The following is a 24990-nucleotide window of genomic DNA, read 5'->3' on the forward strand; positions in this document are numbered from 1 at the left end:
TGCTGTCCTATCAGCTCCACACTAGGGCAGGGATGCTGTCCTAAGTGTTGTGAGGCAGTGCAGAGTTTCTGCACTAAAGTTTCTCTGGGAGGGTTGGAGGGATGCTCCATGTTAACTAAAATGGTGCTCTTTTTCTCACCAATGTTAGTTATCCCACAGAGAGGTACTTCCACCTCAGGGAGTCCAGCTTTGCCAGCTGATGATTCCCTTGGAACAGGTGCCACCCCAGGAGAGGTTTCTCCCACCACAGGAATAGTATCCTGAATGGTAGGGTGGTTAGGGGATACTGTGATACCCTTTTTACCTGTTGATGGAGAGGGATCCTGAGTTTTCAGGCCTTCTCTCCTTTGCTTTTTCATTTCACTTGAAATGAGAGGGAACAATTCCTCAGGGATGCCCAGCATGGCTGCATGGGCATAAAACTCTACATCAGCCCAACCTGAGGCCTCTAGGTCATTACCTAAGAGACAGTCTACAGGTAAGCTAGGTGATACCACCACCTGCTTAGGGCCAGTAACTCCACCCCAACTAAACTGAATTATAGCTAAGGGAAGAAACTTAGTGGAGTTATGGACATCAATAATCTTATACTGTTGTCCAATGATGTGTTGTTCAGGAGGCACTAAGTTTTCAGTCACCAAAGTGAAACTGGCACCTGTGTCCCTGTAGGCCAAGGCCTCAACACCATTTATTGTAACTGTCTGCCTGTACTTATCCATTGTAAGGGGACAAGCAGCCAGTGTGGCAAGGCCAATGCCACTAGGTGTGACAGAAACTGTCTTGGGACTGATGACATCAGTTTTCACTATGGACCCATAAGTGAACCCAACTACACCCTTTGCTTGACTGTTGCCAGCAGTCCCACCACTAGTACCACTACTGCTAGGGGCACTAGAGCTTGATGTATTAGTGGTGGTAGGCTCCGGGGGTTTACCTGGACAGGACTTATCCCCTGGCCTATGGCCTCTGTTTTTACACACAAAGCACCAAGGCTTTTTAATGTGTGCAGGTTGGGAAGAAGAGGAAGAATTTGTTTTATCCCCACCCTCTGAAGAGTGTTTAAGATTTGAAGTGGGATCTTTGGTTTTACCCTTATCCCCATGCTTATCTTGAGATTTTTCACCATCTTTCTTCTTATTGCCATCTTTGTCACCCCCTGTATGAACTTTTCTGTTCACCCTTGTTCTGACCCATTTGTCTGCCTTCTTTCCCAATTCTTGGGGAGAGGTCAGATCAGAGTCTACCAGGTACTGGTGCAACAAATCAGACACACAATTATTAAGTATATGCTCTCTCAGGATTGTGTTATACAGGCTTTCCTAATCAGTAACTTTACTGCCATGTAACCACCCCTCCAAGGCCTTCACTGAATGGTCAATGAAATCAACCCAGTCTTGTGAAGACTCCTTTTTGGTCTCTCTGAACTTTATCCAGTACTGTTCAGTGGTTAAGCCATAACCATCCAGGAGTGCATTCTTAAGAACTGTAAAATTATTGGCATCACTTTCTTTCACAGTAAGGAGTCTATCCCTACCCTTTCCACTAAATGATAGCCATAGGATAGCAGCCCACTGCTTTTGAGGGACATCCTGTACAGCACAGGCCCTCTCAAGTGCAGCAAACCACTTGTTAATGTCATCCCCCTCCTTATAAGGGGGAACTATCTTGTGCAGATTCCTGGAATCATGCTCTTTTGCAGGATGACTATGGGGAATACTGCTGCTGCCACCATGGGTATCTAAACCCAACTTCTGTCTTTCCCTCTCTATTTCTAAAGACTGTCTATCCAAATCCAGCTGTTGCTTCTTGAGCTTCAGTCTGGTTTGTTCCACTCTCAATCTATTGAGCTCCCTTTCTAACAATCTGTCATCAGGGTGGGTGGGAGGGACATTTCTAGATACAGAGGTATGATGGGAATGAACAGAAGGAGACCTGTCCCTTACAGAGGGCACCCTAACAGCTTGGCTACCAGTATAATGTGAGAGCACACCATTAGTATGGTGTGATTCAACCTCTGTACCAACTATGCTAGACTGTCTAGTAATGGGCAGGCTGAGAAGTTTCTTTCCTGAACCTTTTCCTGGGGGAGTCCCTGGATCAGATTGAGAACCATTAGCTACTTTTTCTACAGATTGGGCACTTATGGCCTTATCCTGTACTCTAAGCATATTAATTAACAGTTCTAAAGAAGGATTCTTCCCTACACTCAAACTTCTCTCTATGCAGAGACTCCTTGCTCCTTTCCAGCTAAGGTGATCATATGCAAGTTTGGACAGTTCAACATTTTTTCCTGTGCCAGACATTTTTAGAGAGAGTTAAAGTGATAGTAAAAGATAAAAAGTTTGTCAGAGCTTTTAAAAAGACAGAGAAAAAAACTTTTTAAACTTTTTAGAACTTTTTAGAAAGTTTAGAAGTACTTTTCAGCACTTAGAAAAGAGTGAAAAGAGGAAATGCAAAACTTTTTGGCTATGTGTATATACATTGACCTTGTTTTGTATATTTTTCTCTTATGAAAAGTACAATGACAAGAGTGGTAAGTAGTCTCAAGCACTTATCCCACCACTGCACAACCAATGTAGGAGGCTGGACTGGCTTGTAGTGAGTACCAAGGGGTACTTGCACCTTGCACCAGGCCCAGTTATCCCTTATTAGTGTATAGGGTGTCTAGCAGCTTAGGCTGATAGATAATGGTAGCTTAGCAGAGCAGCTTAGGCTGAACTAGGAGACGTGTGAAGCTACTACAGTACCACTTAGTGTCATATGCACAATATCATAAGAAAACACAATACACAGTTATACTAAAAATAAAGGTACTTTATTTTTATGACAATATGCCAAAGTATCTTAGAGTGTACCCTCAGTGAGAGGATAGGAAATATACACAAGATATATATACACAATAGCAAAAATATGCAGTATAGTCTTAGAAAACAGTGCAAACAATGTATAGTTACAATAGGATGCAATGGGGAAACATAGAGATAGGGGCAACACAAACCATATACTCCAAAAGTGGAATGCGAACCACGAATGGACCCCAAACCTATGTGACCTTGTAGAGGGTCGCTGGGACTATTAGAAAATAGTGAGAGTTAGAAAAATAACCCTCCCCAAGACCCTGAAAAGTGAGTGCAAAGTGCACTAAAGTTCCCCTAAGGACAAAAGAGTCGTGTTAGAGGAATAATGCAGGAAAGACACAAACCAGCAATGCAACAACTGTGGATTTCCAATCTAGGGTACCTGTGGAACAAGGGGACCAAGTCCAAAAGTCACAAGCAAGTCGGAGATGGGCAGATGCCCAGGAAATGCCAGCTGCGGGTGCAAAGAAGCTTCAACTGGACAGAAGAAGCTGAGGTTTCTGCAGGAACAAAAAGGGCTAGAGACTTCCCCTTTAGTGGACGGATCCCGCTCGCCTTGGAGAGTCGTGCAGAAGTGTTTTCCCGCCGGAAGGACGCTAACAAGCCTTGCTACACGCAAATCGTGCGTTTGGCGTTTTGGGACGCTGCTGGGGCCCAGGAGGGACCAGGAGGTCGCAAATTGGACCTGCAGAGAGAGGGGACGTCGAGCAAGAGAAAGAGCCCTCAATGAAGCAGGTAGCACCCGGAGAAGTGCCAGAAACAGGCACTACGAGGATGCGTGAAACGGTGCTCGCCGAAGTTGCACAAAGGAGTCCCACGTCGCCGGAGACCAACTTAGAAAGTCGTGCAATGCAGGTTAGAGTGCCGTGGACCCAGGCTTGGCTGTGCACGAAGGATTTCCGTCGGAAGTGCACAGGGGCCGGAGTAGCTGCAAAGTCGCGGTTCCCAGCAATGCAGCCCAGCGAGGTGAGGCAAGGACTTACCTCCACCAAACTTGGGCTGAAGAGTCACTGGACTGTGGGGGTCACTTGGACAGAGTCGCTGGATTCGAGGGACCTCGCTTGTCGTGCTGAGAGGAGACCCAAGGGACCGGTAATGCAGCTTTTTGGTGCCTGCGGTTGCAGGGGGAAGATTCCGTCGACCCACGGGAGATTTCTTCGGAGCTTCTGGTGCAGAGAGGAGGCAGGCTACCCCCACATCATGCACAAGCAGGAAAACAGTCGAGAAGGCGGCAGGATCAGCGTTACAGAGTTGCAGTAGTCGTCTTTGCTACTATGTTGCAGGTTTGCAGGCTTCCAGCGCAGTCAGCGGTCGTTTCCTTATCAGAAGGTGAAGAGAGAGATGCAGAGGAACTCGGCTGAGCTCATGCATTCGTTATCTAAAGTTTCCCCAGAGACAGAGACCCTAAATAGCCAGAAAAGAGGGTTTGGCTACCTAGGAGAGAGGAAAGGCTACTAACACCTGAAGGAGCCTATCAGCAGGAGTCTCTGACGTCACCTGGTGGCACTGGCCACTCAGAGCAGTCCAGTGTGCCAGCAGCACCTCTGTTTCCAAGATGGCAGAGGTCTGGAGCACACTGGAGGAGCTCTGGACACCTCCCAGGGGAGGTGCCGGTCAGGGGAGTGGTCACTCCCCTTTCCTTTGTCCAGTTTCGCGCCAGAGCAGGGGCTAAGGGGTCCCTGAACCGGTGTAGACTGGCTTATGCAGAATTGGGCACATCTGTGCCCAACAAAGCATTTCCAGAGGCTGGGGGAGGCTACTCCTCCCCTGCCTTCACACCATTTTCCAAATGGAGAGGGTGTCACACCCTCTCTCAGAGGAAGTTCTTTGTTCTGCCATCCTGGGCCAGGCCTGGCTGGACCCCAGGAGGGCAGCTGCCTGTCTGAGGGGTTGGCAGCAGCAGCAGCTGCAGTGAAACCCCAGGAAGGGCAGTCTGGCAGTACCAGGGTCTGTGCTACAGACCACTGGGATCATGGAATTGTACCAACAATGCCAGGATGGCATAGAGGGGGCAATTCCATGATCATAGACATGTTACATGGCCATATTCGGAGTTACCATGGTGAAGCTACATATAGGTAGTGACCTATGTGTAGTGCACGCGTGTAATGGTGTCCCCGCACTCACAAAGTTCAGGGAATTGGCTCTGAACAATGTGGGGGCACCTTGGCTAGTGCCAGGGTGCCCTCACACTAAGTAACTTTGCACCTAACCTTTACCAGGTAAAGGTTAGACATATAGGTGACTTATAAGTTACTTAAGTGCAGTGTAAAATGGCTGTGAAATAACGTGGACGTTATTTCACTCAGGCTGCAGTGGCAGGCCTGTGTAAGAATTGTCAGAGCTCCCTATGGGTGGCAAAAGAAATGCTGCAGCCCATAGGGATCTCCTGGAACCCCAATACCCTGGGTACCTCAGTACCATATACTAGGGAATTATAAGGGTGTTCCAGTAAGCCAATGTAAATTGGTAAAAATGGTCACTAGCCTGTTAGTGACAATTTGAAAGTAATGAGAGAGCATAACCACTGAGGTTCTGGTTAGCAGAGCCTCAGTGAGACAGTTAGGCACCACACAGGGAACATATACATGCACACCTATGAGCACTGGGGCCCTGTGTGACAGGGTCCCAGTGACACATACATATAGGCCACAAACCTATGAGCACTGGGGTCCTGACCAGCAGGATCCCAGTGACACATAACAAACATACTGAACCCATAGTGTTTTCACTATGAGCACTGAGGCCTGGCTATCAGGATCCCAGTGAAAACAGTGACAAACACCCTGACATACACTCACAAACAGGCCAAAAGTGGGGGTAACAAGGCTAGAAAGAGGCTACCTTCTCACAGAGTTACCATTGTGAAGCTACATATAGGTATTGACCTATATGTAGTGCACGCGTGTAATGGTGTCCCCGCACTCACAAAGTTCTGGGAATTGGCTCTGAACAATGTGGGGGCACCTTGGCTAGTGCCAGGGTGCCCTCACATTAAGTAACTTTGCACCTAACCTTTACCAGGTAAAGGTTAGACATATAGGTGACGTATAAGTTACTTAAGTGCAGTGTAAAATGGCTGTGAAATAACGTGGACGTTATTTCACTCAGGCTGCAGTGGCAGGCCTGTGTAAGAATTGTCAGAGCTTCCTATGGGTGGCAAAAGAAATGCTGCAGCCCATAGGGATCTCCTGGAACCCCAATACCCTGGGTACCTCAGTACCATATACTAGGGAATTATAAGGGTGTTCCAGTAAGCCAATGTAAATTGGTAAAATTGGTCACTAGCCTGTTAGTGACAATTTAGAAAGAAATGAGAGAGCATAACCACTGAGGTTCTGATTAGCAGAGCCTCAGTGAGACAGTTAGTCACTACACAGGTAACACATTCAGGCACACTTATGAGCACTGGGGCCCTGGTGAACAGGGTCCCAGTGACACATACAACTAAAACAACATATATACAGTGAAAAATGGGGGTAACATGCCAGGCAAGATGATACTTTCCTACAGCAACCCACCCACTGTAGAGACTTGAGAGACTGTGGCTTTGCACTCCCCAGGATGGTACAGTGGGCAATCCACCCACTGTAGAGACTTGATAGACTGTGGCTTTGCACTCCCCAGGATGGTACAGTGGGCAAGCCACCCACTGTAGAGACTTGAGAGACTGTGGCTTTGCACTCCCCAGGATACATCAATGGGCATGGAGCCCCGTCGTGGATCTGGTGTGGTGCTGTAATCCGGCTGAGGTGCCCCCCCCTTTCCTTCCCCCTTAGGTGCCTGTTGTATTTCTATCTGATGCCCCTGCAGTGTTCTCTCCGTTTGTGGACATGTATCTAGTGTGGGCCTCGCCCATGGATTTTTGGACCAGTGGTGCACGGACATTGATATGTGCATACCTGCACTACTTCTCGTAATGTATATAATTTTGAATGTGTATATATATCTGTATATATTTGGTAACTGTATTTTGATACATTACAATGTTTGAACTGATTTCCTTTTGTCTTTGCATTCTTCCGGGGGGGTTTGTGGGTTGTTACTGTGATGTTTGGAAATGCATTGGTGTGTGTGTTGTAATGTGCGAGGGTGGGGGTAGGGGTGTTGCGTGTGTGTCCCCCTGACTTTTGCCTCCCCCCTCCCCTATGTCGTAGGTGCAGTACTCGCCGTTGTCTTCGCCGCCGCCGTTGCTGGTGTTCGTAGATGAGCAGGAAAACAAGGGCAGTGAGTATTTGTAATTCCGGCTCCATGGTGTCCTCCTTCCTCGTGGAGTGTGTTAAGGTGAGCGTTTTCCCATTACAAAAGCTGTTTCTGCCGTGTTTTTATCCACTGTGAATCTGCCCCGGAAAAGGTGGTGGATTGGCGGGTTGTGATACCGTGGGCGGTACATTGTCTCCCGCCTGTCTGTTGGCGGTGACCGCCTCGCTGCTTGTCTGTACCGCCGCGGAGGTCGGAGTGTTAAAGTGGCTGTCTATGTTGGCGGTTTCCGCCATGGTCATAATTCCCTTTTTTTGTCCGCAGGCCTGTTTGCGGTATTACCGCACCTTTAACACTGTCCACCAGGGTTGTAATGACCACCATAGTTGTTAGAAAGGGTTTAGGACAGAGAGAGAAAAGTTTTAGAAACTTTTTAGAGAAAAGAAAAAAACTTTTCAAACTTTTCAAAACTTTTCAAAACTTTTTAGAAACTTTTTAGACAGTTTTTAGAAAGAGAGTTAAACTGTTTAGTTTAACTGTGTATATTTTTAAGTATTTGGAATATGTTTTTCTTATAAAAAACGCCAATGACAAAGTGGTAAAGCAGTTACAAGTACTTATCCCACCGCTGCACCACCAATGTAGGAGGCTTGTCTGGCTTATAGTTATCCCTTATGAGTAGATTAGTAGTGTTCTTGCAGCTTAGGCTGATAGAGATAACTATAGCAGAGCAGCTTAGGCTGAACTAGGAGACATGCACAACTCCTACTATACCACTTATATCATATAGCACTATATCAAAAGAATCACAATACTCAGAGTTACTAAAAATAAAGGTACTTTATTTTAGTGACAATGTGCCAAAAATATATCAGAGGATAAACTCTCTTAGGAGGTAAGTAGAACACACAAAATATACATGTAAACCAAAATCAGGTAAGTAAACAGTTAGAAAAGTAGTGCAAACACTGTACAACACCATAGAATGCAATAGGCCTAGGGGCAACACAAACCATATACTAAGAAAGTGGAATCCGAACCACTTAGGGACCCCAGGCCTAGTGTAGTGTCTGAAGAGTCACTGGGAGTGTAAGAAAACACTAAGGGTGTCCAAGATACCCCATCCCAAGACCCTGAAAAGTAGGAGTAAAGTTACCCTACTTTCCCAGAAACACACTAAAGTTGTGATAGGAGATTCTGCAAAGACCACAACTGACTGCAAAGTACTGAAGATGGATTACTGGACCTGAGGACCTGCAAAGGAAGGAGACCAAGTCCAAGAGTTACAAAAGTGTCCGGGGGGCAGGAGCCCACTAAATCCCAGATGAAGGTGCAAAATGGCTGCCTCAGGGTGGAAGAAGCTGAAGATTCTGCAATAATGGAAGATGTCAGGAACTTCTCCTTTGCACAGAAAATGTCCTACGGCATGCTGGAGGATGCAGAGTTGCTTCCTCACAGAAAGACATCAAACAAGTCTTGCTTGCTGCAAAGGTTGTGGTTAAATAAAATGGGTGCTGCCCGGGCCCAGGAAGGAACAGGAGGTCGCCCCTTGGAAGAGGAGACAGAGGGGGTGCTCAGCAACAGAGAGAGCCTATGCAGAAGCAGGCAGCACCTGCAGAAGTACTTGAACATGGGTTGAAGAAAACTGAGCATGGTGATCATCTCAACACTACAAAAGAGGGTCCCACGAAGCCGGTGGTCAAGTCAGTGAGTTGAGCAATGCAGGACACAGTGCTGGGGACCTTGGCTGTGCTGTGCATGAAGGATTCCTTGCAAAAGTGCACAGAAGCCCTAGCAGCTGCAGTTCACACTGTACACAGGATTACTGTCTGACGTGGGGAGGCAAGAACTTACCTCCACCAAATTTGGACAGAAGGACCACTGGACTGTCATGGTCACTTAGATCCAGCTCCTGTGTTCCAGGGACCACGCTCATCGCGATGAGAGGGGACCCAGAGGATGGGTAAAGCAGACGTTTGGTGCCTGCATTAGCAGGGGGAAGATTCCGTTGACCCACTGAAGATTTCTTCTTGGCTTCTAGTGCAGGGTGAAGGCAGACAGCCCTCAGAGCATGCACCACCAGGAAACAGTCGAGAAAGTCGGCAGGATTAGGAGCTACAATGTCGCTGGTAGTCTTCTTGCTACTTTCTTGCAGTTTTGCAGGCGTGCTGGAGCAGTCAACAGTCGATCCTTGGCAGAAGTCGAAGAGGGAGATGCAGAGGAACTCTGGTGAATTCTTGCATTCATTATCTGAAGAGAAGCCCACAGGAGAGACCTTAAGTAGCCCTCCGAGGAGGATTGACCACCTAGTCAGTTAAGCACCTATCAGGAGGGGTCTCTGACGTCACCTGCTGGCACTGGCCACTCAGAGGCCTCCATTGTGCCATCACACATCTGCATTCAAGATGGCAGAGGTCTGGGACACACTGGAGGAGCTCTGTGAACCACCCCTAGGGTGGTGATGGACAGGGGAGTGGTCACTCCCCTATCCTTTGTCCAGTTTCCTGCCAGAGCAGGGGCTAGGGGATCCCTGAACTGGTGTAGACTGGCTTATGCAAGGAGGGCACCACCTGTGCCCTTCATAGCATTTCCAGAGGCTGGGGGAGGCTACTTCTCCCCAGCCTTTAACACCTATTTCCAAGGGGAGAATGTATAACACACCGGATAGTGCATACAAGTATATATTAGTCGCTGTTGATTCTTTCTCCCAATTTTTATGGGTGTGGCCACAACGCTCGGCTGACGCTCGGACTGTTATTAAAGATTTGCAAGTCTTTATCGGTACATATGCGGTTGCGGCTTTCCACTCGGACCATGGCCCTGCTTTCACCTCAGGGGCATTCAGGGACGCCGTGGGTTCATCGGGGGTCCAACTCCAGTACTTGTCTCCATTTCATCCCGAGGGAAATAGTGTTGTAGATCGATTAAATCATGATTTAAAGCAATCCTTAACAGCCCGAGTCTTAGGTACGGGTCGTAGTTGGCTTAATCACCTGTATGGAGTTCAGAGAGCACTTATTAATCCGCCTATAAGGTCCCTGGGGGGTCATACTTCATATGAGTGCCTGTTCAGAACTCAAATGTTTGTTCCAGATCTTGATGGTCCTGGCGTGGAGGCTGCAGAAACACCTTTTGACAAAAATGAACGTGTCACTGTCTTACAGGAATTGAAACAGTTCTGTGATGATAATTATTCTATCAGTGCTGCCTCCATAGGAATCAAGGCCGTACCTGTAATGCCTACCGGCTGGATTTCCAGAGTCAGGGATCTTATACGTGAAAAAGTTGCTGTGAAAAAGGAATTTGGCCCTTACTATCGAGCACCAGTCCCAGTTTTGGGGATACACGGTACCAGAACTGTAACTCTATCACCGTTGGCAGGTGCCAATGAAAATCATTTTGTCTTCATCGACAATGTCAAACTACACCATGTGGCCGATCCTGCACAGCAGACCAAGAGGAACATCCAGTAGTTCCCTCAAAAGTCCCTCTACAAGTTGTTAACAGCAACCCTGACACCTCTTTGAGCTTGGGGAGGGTGGAAAATGATCTTGCATTGGTTCCGCTAACATCGAACAATACAGAAATGATTAACTGATTTGACTCAACTTCAACACAAACAGTTGGTGCTATTTATTGTGTACCACCACGGGAAACACCAACTCCACCAATGACCACAGCTCCAGCTTTTGCAACTGAATTGTCAAAACACGTAAGCTAACGAACTGGCTTAAAAACACATATTTTATTTTTCCATGGAACTATCTATGGCTTTCCTTGTCTGTCCTAGCTTTCCTACTTTGGATTGGTTTTGTTATTACTTTTTTATTGTCAATACATGGTCATTTTCTCCCTGAAAAATCAACAGTTGAATTGGTGGAGGAGGTCTTAAAACCACATTTTTCATCACACAAGGACCGAAGAGACTTATCCTTTATGAACATTTCCGCAGTTCCAATTCCTGACGGGATTGTTTGGGATAAAGTAATATTTTATATATACGGTCCCACAGAAGTTATTCAAATACCATATGTGTTCAAACTATCAATGAATGATATACTAATACCAGGCATTGTTGCTGATGATTGGGATGTAAAAACAGTTGACTCTATGATGACTGAATTGCAGTATTTGAAAACGAAGATGTTTATCAATCTAAAGAAAATTATGGTGATGAGTTTTGCTTTAATTACTATGGGCACCATTTCATACACAGAGCTAGCAGCCCGAAAAATACTTTTAATTTTACACAATGGGAACATTGTCCGACTCCACCACAAGGGAGTTCGAAAACATATTCTGAAAAGTTTACATATTTTTCTGGGCACAATGTAAGTATAGCTGAGCTGTATTACTTTAAATTGCCACATACTAAAGATATACGTATAGGGGGTTATTACAACTTTGGAGGAGGTGTTAATCCGTCCCAAAAGTGACGGTAAAGTGACAGATATACCACCAGCCATATTACGAGTCCATTATATCCTATGGAACTCGTACTACGGCTGGTGGTATATCCGTCACTTTACCATCACTTTTGGGACGGATTAACACCTCCTTCAAAGTTGTAATAACCCCCATACTGTTGACAAATACAAAATGTATATATTCGGAATCCTTTGTTTCCCGGTTGTCTATAGAAGGCTATGAATGTTGGCTGAAGTCAACTGACTTGAAAAGTGTTTGGAGAACTAGACATTGGCAAATTAGGGGAAAGGAAGCTTTATTTAGAGCATGCCTGATACCTGTACAATTTATATTCATAAATGAAACAGTAGAACAAACAAGGTGTTTAAGCTAAGATAAGAATAAGGAATTAAACATGCCCAGTATACCTGACCCTGCAAAGTTTTATAAATAGCAAAAATATACAAATGCAAATGAAGATCAGCTCGACGAATCAGTCCAGAATGCTACATTTAGGGGGTCATTACAACATTGGTGGTAAAAGCCGCTTACCGCCGTGAAGAAGACCGCCAATACACCGCCATGGCCACGGAATTCCGCCACAGCTATTATGACCCACATCTCGGAATCCGCCGCAATTCAGAAACCCACACAAGTCCACCACAACAAAGGTCAGTGATAAACTGGCGAAAACAAAACCTCCACCGTCACGCCAACAGAAACACACCCATGCTATCACAACCCACGAATCCACGTGGCGGTCTTTCAACCGCGGTATTCCATTGGGGGTACACACCGCCGTGCTCAAAATACACACACATCTCCAAAACACCGCCATATTGGACAATTCCAAATACACACACCTGATACACATACAAACACCACTCCCACACACCCAACACAATATAAAACACACATCCACAAACCCCTATGACCAAAAACTGAAGACGAAGGCGACAGACAGAGACTACAGCAATAGACAACCCCACCACACAGAGGCACACAACACCATCACCCATACAACATCCACGCTCAAAACACCCCACACCACCACACATCACCACACTCATCAACACATACACCACCCCACACATCACCTACACCACCCCATGTCACACCAAAGACACCCCAGCTTTTCCGAGGAGGAGCTCAGGGTCATGGTGGAGGAAATCTTACGGGTAGAGCCACAGCTATTTGGAGCACAGGTGCAGCACACCTCCATAGCCAAGAAGATGGAGCTATGGCGAAGAATCGTCAACAGGGTCAACGCTGTGGGACTGCATCCAAGAAATCGGGAGGACATCAGAAAGAGGTGGAATGACCTACGGGGGAAGGTGCGTTCCGTGGTCTCCAGGCACAGCGGACTGGCGGCGGACCCCCACCTCCTCCCCCACAACTAACAATATGGGAGGAACAGGTCTTGACCATCATGCATCCAGAGGGCCTCGGAGGAGTCGGTGGAGGAATGGACACTGGTAAGTCAAATCTTAACTATCATATCCCCCACCCTACCTGCATGCTATAACACACCCCCACCCTCACCCCCTCCCCTTCCCCTATCACTACAACTCCTCACTAATGTACTAATTACACAAACCACACATCCTAACAACAAGCCCTTGTAGGAGGCTGGACTGGCTTGTAGTGAGTACCAAGGGGTACTTACACCTTGCACCAGACCCAGGTATCCCTTATTAGTGTATAGGGTGTCTAGCAGCTTAGGCTGATAGATAATGGTAGCTTAGCAGAGCAGCTTAGGCTGAACTAGGAGACGAGTGAAGCTCCTACAGTACCACTAGTGTCACTTGCACAATATCATAAGAAAACACAATACACAGATATACTAAAAATAAGGGTACTTTATTTTATGACAATATGCCAAAGTATCTCAGAGTGTACCCTCAGTATGAGGATAGCAAATATACACAAGATATATATACACAATACCAAAAATATGCAGTATAGTCTTAGAAAACAGTGCAAACAATGTATAGTTACAATAGGATGCAATGGGGACACATAGGGATAGGGGCAACACAAACCATGTACTCCAAAAGTGGAATGCGAACCACGAATGGACCCCAAACCTATGTGACCTTGTAGAGGGTCGCTGGGACTATTAGAAAATAGTTAGGGTTCGAAAAATAGCCCACCCCAAGACCCTGAAAAGTGAGTGCAATGTGCACTAAAGTTCCCCAAAGGACATAGAAGTCGTGATAGGGGAATTCTGCAGGAAAGACACAAACCAGCAATGCAACAATGATGGATTTCCAGTCGAGGGTACCTGTGGAACAAGGGGACCAAGTCCAAAAGTCACAAGCAAGTCGGAGATGGGCAGATGCCCAGGAAATGCCAGCTGTGGGTGCAAAGAAGCTGCTACTGGACAGTAGAAGCTGAGGATTCTGCAGGAACAACAAAGGCTAGAGACTTTCCCTTTGGAGGATGGATCGCCCACGTCGTGGAGAGTCGTGCAGAAGTGTTTTCCCGCCGAAAGACCACCAACAAGCCTTGCTAGCTGCAAATCAAGCTGTTAGAGTTTTTGGATGCTGCTGTGGCCCAGGAGGGACCAGGATGTCGCCAATTGCGTCTGGGGACAGAGGGGACGTCGAGCAAGATAAGGAGTCCTCTCAGAAGCAGGCAGCACCCGCAGAAGTGCTGGAAAAGGCACTACGAAGAAGAGTGAAACAGTGCTCACCCGAAGTTGCACAAAGGAGTCCCACGTCGCCGGAGACCAACTTAGAAAGTTGTGCAATGCAGGTTAGAGTGCCGTGGACCCAGGCTTGGCTGTGCACGAAGGATTTCTGCCGGAAGTGCACAGAGGCCGGAGTAGCTGCAAAAGATGCGGTTCCCAGCAAAGCAGTCTGGCGTGGGGAGGCAAGGACTTACCTCCACCAAACTTGGACTGAAGAGTCACTGGACTGTGGGAGTCACTTGGACAGAGTTGCTGGAATCAAGGGACCTCGCTCGTTGTGCTGAGAGGAGACCCACAGTACAGGTGATGCAGTTCTTTGGTGCCTGCGGTTGCAGGGGAAAGATTCCGTCGACCCACGGGAGATTTCTTCGGAGCTTCTAGTGCAGAGAGGAGGCAGACTACCCCCACAGCATGCACCACCAGGAAAACAGTCGAGAAGGTGGCAGGATCAGCGTTACAGAGTTGCAGTAGTCGTCTTAGCTACTTTGTTGCAGTTTTGCAGGCTTCCAGCGCGGTCAGCAGTCGATTCCTTGGCAGAAGGTGAAGAGAGAGATGCAGAGGAACTCTGATGAGCTCTTGCATTCGTTATCTAAAGAATCCCCAGAGACAGAGACCCTAAATAGCCAGAAAAGAGGGTTTGGCTACCTAGGAGAGAGGATAGGCTAGCAACACCTGAAGGAGCCTATCAGAAGGAGTCTCTGACGTCACCTGGTGGCACTGGCCACTCAGAGCAGTCCAGTGTGCCAGCAGCACCTCTGTTTCCAAGATGGCAGAGGTCTGGAGAACACTGAAGGAGCTCTGGACACCTCCCAGGGGAGTTTTCACTCCCCTTTCCTTTGTCCAGTTTCGCGCCAGAGCAGGGCTAAGGGGTCCCCTGAACCGGTGTCGACTGGTTTATGCAGAATTGGGCACATCTGTGCCCAAGAAAGCATTTCCAGAGGCTGGGGGAGGCTACTCCTCCCCTGCCTTCACACCATTTTCCAAAGGGAGAGGGTGTAACACCCTCTCTCAGAGGAAGTCCTTTGTTCTGCCATCCTGGGACAAGCCTGGTTTGACCCCAGGAGGGCAGAAACCTGTCTGAAGGGTTGGCAGCAGCAGCAGCTGCAGTGAAACCCCAGGAAAGGCAGTTTGGCAGTACCAGGGTCTGTGCTACAGACCACTGGGATCATGGGATTGTGCCAACTATGCCAGGATGGCATAGAGGGGGCAATTCCATGATCATAGACATGTTACATGGCCATATTCGGAGTTACCATTGTGAAGCTACATATAGGTAGTGACCTATATGTAGTGCACGCATGTAATGTTGTCCCCGCACTCACAAAGTCCGGGGAATTGGCCCTGAACAATGTGGGGGCACCTTGGCTAGTGCCAGGGTGCCCTCACACTAAGTAACTTTGCACCTAACCTTTACCAGGTAAAGGTTAGACATATAGGTGACTTATAAGTTACTTAAGTGCAGTGGTAAATGGCTGTGAAATAACGTGGACGTTATTTCACTCAGGCTGCAGTGGCAGGCCTGTGTGAGAATTGTCAGAGCTCCCTATGGGTGGCAAAAGAAATGCTGCAGCCCATAGGGATCTCCTGGAACCCTAATACCCTGGGTACCTCAGTACCATATACTAGGGAATTATAAGGGTGTTCCAGTAAGCCAATGTAAATTGGTAAAATTGGTCACTAGCCTGTTAGTGACAATTTGAAAGAAATGAGAGAGCATAACCACTGAGGTTCTGGTTAGCAGAGCCTCAGTGAGACAGTTAGGCACCACACAGGGAACCCATACACATAGGCCACAAACTTATGAGCACTGGGGTCTTGACTAGCAGGGTCCCAGTGACACATTACAAACATACTAAAAAACATAGGGTTTTCACTATGAGCACTGGGCCCTGGCTAGCAGGATCCCAGTGAGACAGTGAAAACACCCTGACATACACTCACAAACAGGCCAAAAGTGGGGGTACCAAGGCTAGAAAGAGGCTACTTTCTCACAGCCCTGCATGACACAACTAAGCATGGACACCCATCACTAAAGCATGCTGTAGGAGGCTGGACTGGCTTGTAGTGAGTACCAAGGGGTACTTGCACCTTGCACCAGGCCCAGTTATCCCTTATTAGTGTATAGGGTGTCTAGCAGCTTAGGCTGATAGATAATGGTAGCTTAGCAGAGCAGCTTAGGCTGAACTAGGAGACGTGTGAAGCTACTACAGTACCACAAGTGTCACTTGCACAATATCATAAGAAAACACAATACACAGTTATACTAAAAATAAAGGTACTTTATTTTTATGACAATATGCCAAAGTATCTCAGAGTGTACCCTCAGAGTGAGGATAGCAAATATACACAAGTTATATGTACACAGTACTAAAAATATGCAGTATAGTCTTAGAAAACAGTGCAAACAATGTATAGTTACAATAGGATGCAATGGGGACACATGGGGATAGGGGCAACACAAACCATATACTCCAAAAGTGGAATGCGAACCACGAATGGACCCCAAACCTATGTGACCTTGTAGAGGGTCGCTGGGACTATTAGAAAATAGTGAGAGTTAGAAAATTAGTCCACCCCAAGACCCTGAAAAGTGAGTGCAAAGTGCACTAAAGTTCCCCAAAAGACAAAGAAGTCGTGATAGAGGAATAATGCAGGAAAGACACAAACCAACAATGCAACAACTGTGGATTTCCAATCTAGGGTACCTGTGGAACAAGGGGACCAAGTCCAAAAGTCACAAGCAAGTCGGAGATGTGCATATGCCCAGGAAATGCCAGCTGTGGATGCAAAGAAGCTTCTACTGGACAGAAGATGCTGAGGTTTCTGTAGGAACAAAAAGGGCTAGAGACTTCCCCTTTGGTGGACGGATCTCTCTCGCCGTGGAGAGTCGTGCAGAAGTGCTTTCCCGCCGAAAGAACGCCAAGAAGCCTTGCTAGTTACAAAACATGCGGGTAGCGTTTTTGGACGCTGCTGTGGCCCAGGAGGGACCAGGAGGTCGTAAATTGGACCAGGAGAGAGAAGGGACGTCGAGCAAGAAAAGGAGCCCTCTCAGGAGCAGGTAGCACCCGGAGTAGTGCCAGAAACAGGCACTACGAGGATGCGTGAAATGGTGCTCACCCGAAGTTACACAAAGGAGTCCCACGTCGCCGGAGACCAACTTAGAAAGTCGTGCAATGCAGGTTAGAGTGCCGTGGACCCAGGCTTGGCTGTGCACAAAGGATTTCCGCCGGAAGTGCACAGGGGCCGGAGTAGCTGCAAAAGTCGCGGTTCTCAGCAATGCATTCTAGCGAGGTGAGGCAAGGACTTACCTTCACCAAACTTGGACTGAAGAGTCACTGGACTGTGGGGGCCACTTGGACAAAGTTGCTGGATTCGAGGGACCTCGCTCGTCGTGCTGAGAGGAGGCCCAAGGGACCGGTAATGCAGCTTTTTGGTGCCTGCGGTTGCAGGGGGAAGATTCCGTCGACCCACGGGAGATTTCTTCGGAGCTTCTAGTGCAGAGAGGAGGCAGACTACCCCCACAGCATGCACCACCAGGAAAACAGTCGAGAAGGCGGCAGGATCAGCGTTACAGAGTTGCAGTAGTCGTCTTTGCTACTTTGTTGCAGTGTTGCAGGCTTCCAGCGCGGTCAGCAGTCGATTCCTTGGCAGAAGGTGAAGAGAGAGATGCAGAGGAACTCTGATGAGATCTTGCATTCGTTATCTAAAGTTTCCCCAGAGACAGAGACCCTAAATAGCCAGAAAAGAGGGTTTGGCTACCGGGGAGAGAGTATAGGCTACTAACACCTGAAGGAGCCTATCAGAAGGAGTCTCTGACGTCACCTGGTGGCACTGGCCACTCAGAGCAGTCCAGTGTGCCAGCAGCACCTCTGTTTCCAAGATGGCAGAGGTCTAGAGCACACTGGAGGAGCTCTGGACACCTCCCAGGGGAGGTGCAGGTCAGGGGAGTGGTCACTCCCCTTTCCTTTGTCCAGTTTCGCACCAGAGCAGGGGCTAAGGGGTCCCTGAACCGGTGTAGACTGGCTTATGCAGAATTGGGCACATCTGTGCCCAAGAAAGCATTTCCAGAGGCTGGGGAGGCTACTCCTCCCCGCCTTCACACCATTTTCCAAAGGGAGAGGGTGTAACTACCTGTCTCAGAGGAAGTCCTTTGTTCTGCCATCCTGGGACAAGCCTGGCTTGACCCCAGGGGGGCAGAAACCTGTCTGAGGGGTTGGCAGCAGCAGCAGCTGCAGTGAAACCCCAGGAAAGGCAGTTTGGCAGTACCAGGGTCTGTGCTACAGACCACTGGGATCATCGAATTGTGCCAACAATGCCAGGATGGCATAGAGGGGGCAATTCCATGATCTTAGACATGTTACATGGCCATATTCGGAGTTACCATTGTGAAGCTACATATAGGTATTGACCTATATGTAGTGCACACGTGTAATGGTGTCCCCGCACTCACAAAGTTCAGGGAATTGGCTCTGAACAATGTGGGGGCACCTTGGCTAGTGCCAGGGTGCCCTCACACTAAGTAACTTGGCACCTAACCTTTACCAGGTAAAGGTTAGACATATAGGTGACTTATAAGTTACTTAAGTGCAGTGTAAAATGGCTGTGAAATAACGTGGACGTTATTTCACTCAGGCTGCAGTGGCAGGCCTGTGTAAGAATTGTCAGAGCTCCCTATGGGTGGCAAAAGAAATGCTGCAGCCCATAGGGATCTCCTGGAACCCCAATACCCTGGGTACCTCAGTACCATATACTAGGGAATTATAAGGGTGTTCCAGTAAGCCAATGTAAATTGGTAAAATTGGTCACTAGCCTGTTAGTGACAATTTGAAAGAAATGAGAGAGCATAACCACTGAGGTTCTGATTAGCAGAGCCTCAGTGAGACAGTTAGTCACTACACAGGTAACACATTCAGGCACACTTATGAGCACTGGGGCCCTGGAGAACAGGGTCCCAGTGACACATACAACTAAAACAACATATATACAGTGAAAAATGGGGGTAACATGCCAGGCAAGATGGTACTTTCCTACACATGCCCACTTCACATACCCAGAACAACCCCCAACCATCATCACACAAGCCCCCACACAGGAATGCTTGCACTGGGGTACACGCACACCCACCCATTGCACACCATGACACACACACATGCAATAATCATGCTCTTATACCCCTGAAGGACCACTACGTAACGTCACCACACAGGAGGGTCCAGACATCTCAACTCCACCCACAGAAGAGGCCCACATTGATGACAGCAGCTCTGTCAAACTGGATCCAGATGACCAGCCCGGACCATCGTGGGCCTCGGGACAGTTGGTTCCCCTGCACAGGCACAGCCCAATACTGACCTTCCACCCTCTGGTAACACTGGCACAGCACCCACCCAGCTGGCCCATACCTCCGTACCCAGGACACGTCAATCAGCTGTGTGTCCACCACTACAGGGAACCCAGGATAACCCACCACCCCAACAACAACAGGGACCTGCGGGCAGTGGTAGTGGGCACACGGTCCAGGGGACGGAGGCACAGGAACACAGGGGAACTGGGAGAGCTGCTGTGCGACAGGGGGCGGACAGGCCAAGGGAACCCACTCTCCACGAGGCCCTCTCCTCCATCATGGGAGCCTTCCACCACTCCCAGGAGACGATGGCCACGGTCCTGGCCAAGTTTCAGGAGACCCAGCGCCTGCAGGACAAACAGTATTTGGGGTTGAGGGAGGAGCTCAGAACCATCAGCTCCGCCCTGGGCACCATCGTAGGGGTCCTGAAGGACATACAAAAGACAATGAGGGACACCGTGGCACTCCAAGGTGCCCCTGGCACTAGCCTAGACGATGAACTGCCCACCACCTCTGCCGGCGCTAGTGGACAGGACGCCCCGCCACAGGACTACCACACCAGCACCCCACCCCCTGCAGATGGACAACCACCCTGCAAGCGTTCCCTGAGATCCAGGAACAGGACAGAGCACGATGGCAAGACCCTTGCCAGGAAATGAGACCACCATGATTGTCATCCCACTGTCTCACTTTGTTACCCTGTCCAGATTGGAACTGCCCCAGCTCCACTTCTTATGCCCATATGGGCAGTGCACCTGTGAGACTAATAGACTGGACTCTGCCATGGACATTCCTCCTCCATCACACATCACCATTTTACCACCCCCTCCAATAATTAGCACTTAAATAAACACCCTTGAACCACAAAACAATCTGGAGTCAGTCTGTGGTTTTTAAAATGTGTATTACCAATTACAGTGACAAAATGCGTTTTCAAATGTAATGCCAACATACCTATGTCACACATCACAAGTCCATGAAGGATGCAAGCAGATGACACACGTTGGTAACCACACCTGTGAAACCGTAATGGAAATGTACAACTCAGTTACCAAATACTGCTTCTAATTGACAGACAGGATAGAGGTAGAAGTGTGAAAGTGAATGTAATAGTAAAAAAAATTGTTCTCACCTGTGTGTCACTGGAAATATTGCTGTATGAATGACTCCCTGTTGTCTATGTCTTCTTCCTCAGCTTCCTCCTCATCACTGTCCACAGGCTCCAAAGCTCCCACAACACCGTCATCTGGACCATCCTCCTGCAGAAAAGGCACAAGCAAGATTGTGAAGCATCAAGCAGGCGATGATGATCTTGTACACTTTCCTTGGTGAGTAGAATAGGGAACCACCGGTCATATGGAGGCACCTGAACCTGGCCTTCAGGAGGCCGAAGGTGCGTTCGATCACCCTCCTAGTCCGCCCATGGGCCTCATTGTAGCGTTCCTCTGCCCTGGTCCTGGGATTCCTCACTAGGGTCAATAGCCATGACAGGTTGGGGTAACCAGAGTCCCCTAATAGCCACGCACGGTGCCTCTGGAGTTGACCCATCACATAAGGGATGCTGCTATTCCGCAGGATGTAGGCGTCATGCACAGAGCCAGGGAACATAGCATTTACCTGCGAGATGTACTGGTCTGCCAAACATACCATCTGTACATTCATCGAATGATAACTCTTCCGGTTCCTGTACACCTGTTCACTCCTGCGTGGGGGGACCAGAGCTACATGGGTCCCATCAATTGCACCTATGATGTTAGGGATATGTCCCAGGGCATAGAAGTCACCTTTAACTGTAGCCAAATCCTCCACCTGAGGGAAAACGATGTTGCTCCTAACGTGTTTCAGCAGGGCAGACAACACTCTGGACAACACGTTGGAAAACATAGGCTGGGACATCCCTGATGCCATGGCCACTGTTGTTTGAAATGATCCACTTGCAAGGAAATGGAGCACTGATAGTACCTGCACTTCAGGGGGGATTCCTGTGGGATGGCGGATTGGTGAGATCAGGTCTGGCTGCAACTGGGTACACAGTTCATGGATTGTGGCACGGTCAAACCTGTAGGTGATGATCAAATGTCGCTCCTCCATTGTTAACAGGTCCACCAGCGGTCGGTACAAGAGAGGATTCTGCCATCTCCTCAAATTTCCCAGCTGACGGTGCCTAAGAAGGACAACAGCGAGCACAGAGTCAACAAATTCTCAGGTATGTACCCACAGCTACACAGAACACGACACCAAATACAAAACTCTTCCTGTATGTGTGTTGAGCCAAGGCCTAGGTATGTGTGACGCAGTAGTAAATGAAGCCATGTGGGCCCCTGAAATGGCGGCTGCCTGATCTCTAAACTGGGACAATGGGATGTGAGGTATCTGCGCTGGTGTTCCGTCAAAGTAGGCGGCCCAATGCTGCATTGGTTAACATTGGACCCTATGGGTCCCAGGAGCCAATGATGAAGTGTGCCGGCATTGATGATACGCACCGCCGCGGACGTCACCGCCGCGGACGTCACCGCCATTTTCTATCTGTTTAATCACTCGATACCTGATCTTCGACAGGAGAGGACCTACACTGCAAGTGCTGCTGTGACCTCGGTCTGGAAGAGACAATGGCTGCTGCGTCTGGGGAAAGGGCCCCTGCATTCACTGCTCAGGAGTAGGAGAAGCTCGTGGACGGGGTCCTCCCCCAGTACACACTACTCTACGGTCCTCCAGACCAACAGGTAAGTACACAGGGAGCAGGTTGTATGGGCCATGCTGGGTGGAGAGGGCTGGATGTCAGTAGGAAGGGGGCAGAGTTCTGCTATCATGAAGGACTGTGAATGCATGTGCCACATGGCAAGGGTCGGGATGGGGGCCACTCACTTCAACGGTGCAGTTGCTAATGACTTGTCTTCTTCCCCTGTACATGTCATGTAGGTCAGCGCCCACCAGAAGAAGGACATTTGGCGTGCCATCGCCAAGGACGTCCGGACCCTGGGGGTCCACCAGAGACGGGGCACCCACTGCCATAAAAGATGGGAGGACATTTGCCGCTGGAGCAAGAAGACGGCAGAGGCTCAGCTGGGGATGGCCTCCCAACGTGGGAGGGGTGCCCATCGCACCATGACCCCCCTGATGTTCTGGATCCTGGCGGTGGCCTACCCTGAGTTGGATGGGCGCTTGAGGGCATCACAGCAGACACAAGGGGGTGAGTACACTCTCATTCTCATGACTTTGCGCGCAGTGGAGGGGTCTGGGTGGGGGAGGAGGGCTGTGAGTTTCCCTAGGCCAGGGCGAGTTACGTAAGTTAGGCCCCTTCGTAAGGCATGGCCCTGTGGCCCTCCACCCCACCTCTGTAGAGTGCCAAGTACAGGTATACATACCCCTGTGTCATCTATGTGGACAGATGACACTCATAGCCATGTAGGCCATATCCCAGGAATTGCATCTGTAGAGGCGAAGAGCACGGCGTAGTGCAGGGGGCTGCTGTGTCTGTATTGTCCACCAACGGTAGCGGTAAGCCATGCACTCAACCTGTCTTTCTTCTGTCGTCCCCCACCCTTTTTGTGTTCTCCCTGTTCGCTTGTGCATCAGCATCATCAGGCGGAGGTACAGTGGCACCGGAGCACGAGGGAGCTGCATCCCACATGGCCATGAAAGGCCACACCACAGACTCCGAATACACCAGTGGGACTGAGGGTGAGGGGAGCTTCACGTCAGTCACCGGATCAGCAAACAGTGACACGGACTCGTCCGCCGATGGGAGCTCCCTTGTGGTGGCAGCACCATCTGTGCCCCCCACTTCTACAGGTACAGCTGCCACCCCCCCTACCAGCACCGCCCTCCCAGCAGCCCCTCAGCCTTCGCTCCGTGCCCGCTCACCCAGGAGGGTGGGCATCACCTTCGCCCCAGGCACCTCAGCCCCTGCCCCTGTCACCTCTGCTGCCCTCAGTGAGGAGGCCATTGACCTCCTCAGGTCACTCACTGTTGGGCAGTCTACCATTGTGAATGCCATCTAGGGTGTAGAAAGGGAGTTGCAACACACTAATGCATTCCTGGAGGGCATTCATTCTGGTCAGGCTGCCCATCATCGAACCCTGCAATCTGTGGCCTCAGCACTGATGGCAGCCATTGTCCCTGTGTCTAGCCTCCCCCCTCCAACTTCCTCCACCCAGACCCAATCCCCTGTACCCCAGCCTATCCCAACCACACCATCAGACAAGCATGCACACACCTCAACACACAAAAGTAGCTCAGGCAAACATAGGCACCACACATCCCACAGGCACTCACACAAGCATCACCCACATACAGACACAGCATCATCCACTGCCTCCACTGTGTCCCCCTCCTCGTCATCTCCCTCCTCCCTCCCAGTGTCTTCTACACTCTCACCTGCATGGACTACATCTACAGGCACTAGGACTTGCACCAGAACACCCAGCACCACACCCTGCTCACCTGCACTCACCACTACCATTTAAATGTCCCCTGTGTCCACTCCCAGTGTGTCTGTGACGCCCCCTCCCAAAGTACAAAACGCGGGCACCCACTCACCCAACATCCATCCACCTCACGACAGCCTCCAGTACCTGCACCTGCACCCAAATCACCTAAAGTTACACCTCCTACAACCATCTCCTCTTCCTCCACTCCCAGACCCCCTCCAGCTACCCGTCCCAGTGTTCGTCAGAAACTCTTCCTCAGCAACGTTGACCTCTTTCCCACCACCCCCACCCCTCCAATTCATAGGTCCCGTAGTAGCACCTCAGCCAAAAAAAGTCAGGTACCAGTAGTGCGTGTTAAAGGTGTGTGGAGTGCACCGGCCACCAGGGCAGCCAGTGTGACACGGAGCCAAAGCACTGCCAGTCCACCCCCTGTAAAACACCTTAATTTGGAAAGTGGCCGACGGGAGAGGGTGAAGACTCCTGCTGGGAAAACAGCTCACAAGGGTCCCGGGGGGAGTGCAGAGTCAGCTGTGACTCCTCCCAAGGTGGTGAAGGGGCAGAAGAAGTCTCCAAAGTCTGGTAAGAGCAGCACGGCGGAGAAGGCCGCCATCCTCCCCACCGGCCGGGACGCCACTGCCAGCACTGTTGTCACTGGTCCGGAGACCACCGCCAGAGTCAGTGCCCTGGAGGGCAGCAGTATCGTCACTGGTCCGGAGACCACCACCAAAGTCAGTGCCCTGGAGGGCAGCAGTATCACCAGAGTAAGTGCCCTGGAGGGCAGCAGTATCGTCACTGGTCCGGAGACCACCGCCAGAGTCAGTGCCCTGGAGGGCAGCAGTATCGTCACTGGTCCGGAGACCACCGCCAGAGTCAGTGCCCTGGAGGGCAGCAGTATCGTCACTGGTCCGGAGACCACCGCCAGAGACAGTGCCCTGGAGGGCAGCAGTATCGTCACTGGTCCAGAGACCACCGCCAGTGTCAGTGGCCTGGAGGGCAGCAGTATCGTCACTGGTCTGGAGACCACCGCCAGAATCAGTGCCCTGGAGGGCAGCACTGTCG

This window comes from Pleurodeles waltl, chromosome 1_2 (genome assembly GCF_031143425.1).
Source record: "Pleurodeles waltl isolate 20211129_DDA chromosome 1_2, aPleWal1.hap1.20221129, whole genome shotgun sequence".
Lineage (NCBI taxonomy): Eukaryota > Metazoa > Chordata > Amphibia > Caudata > Salamandridae > Pleurodeles > Pleurodeles waltl.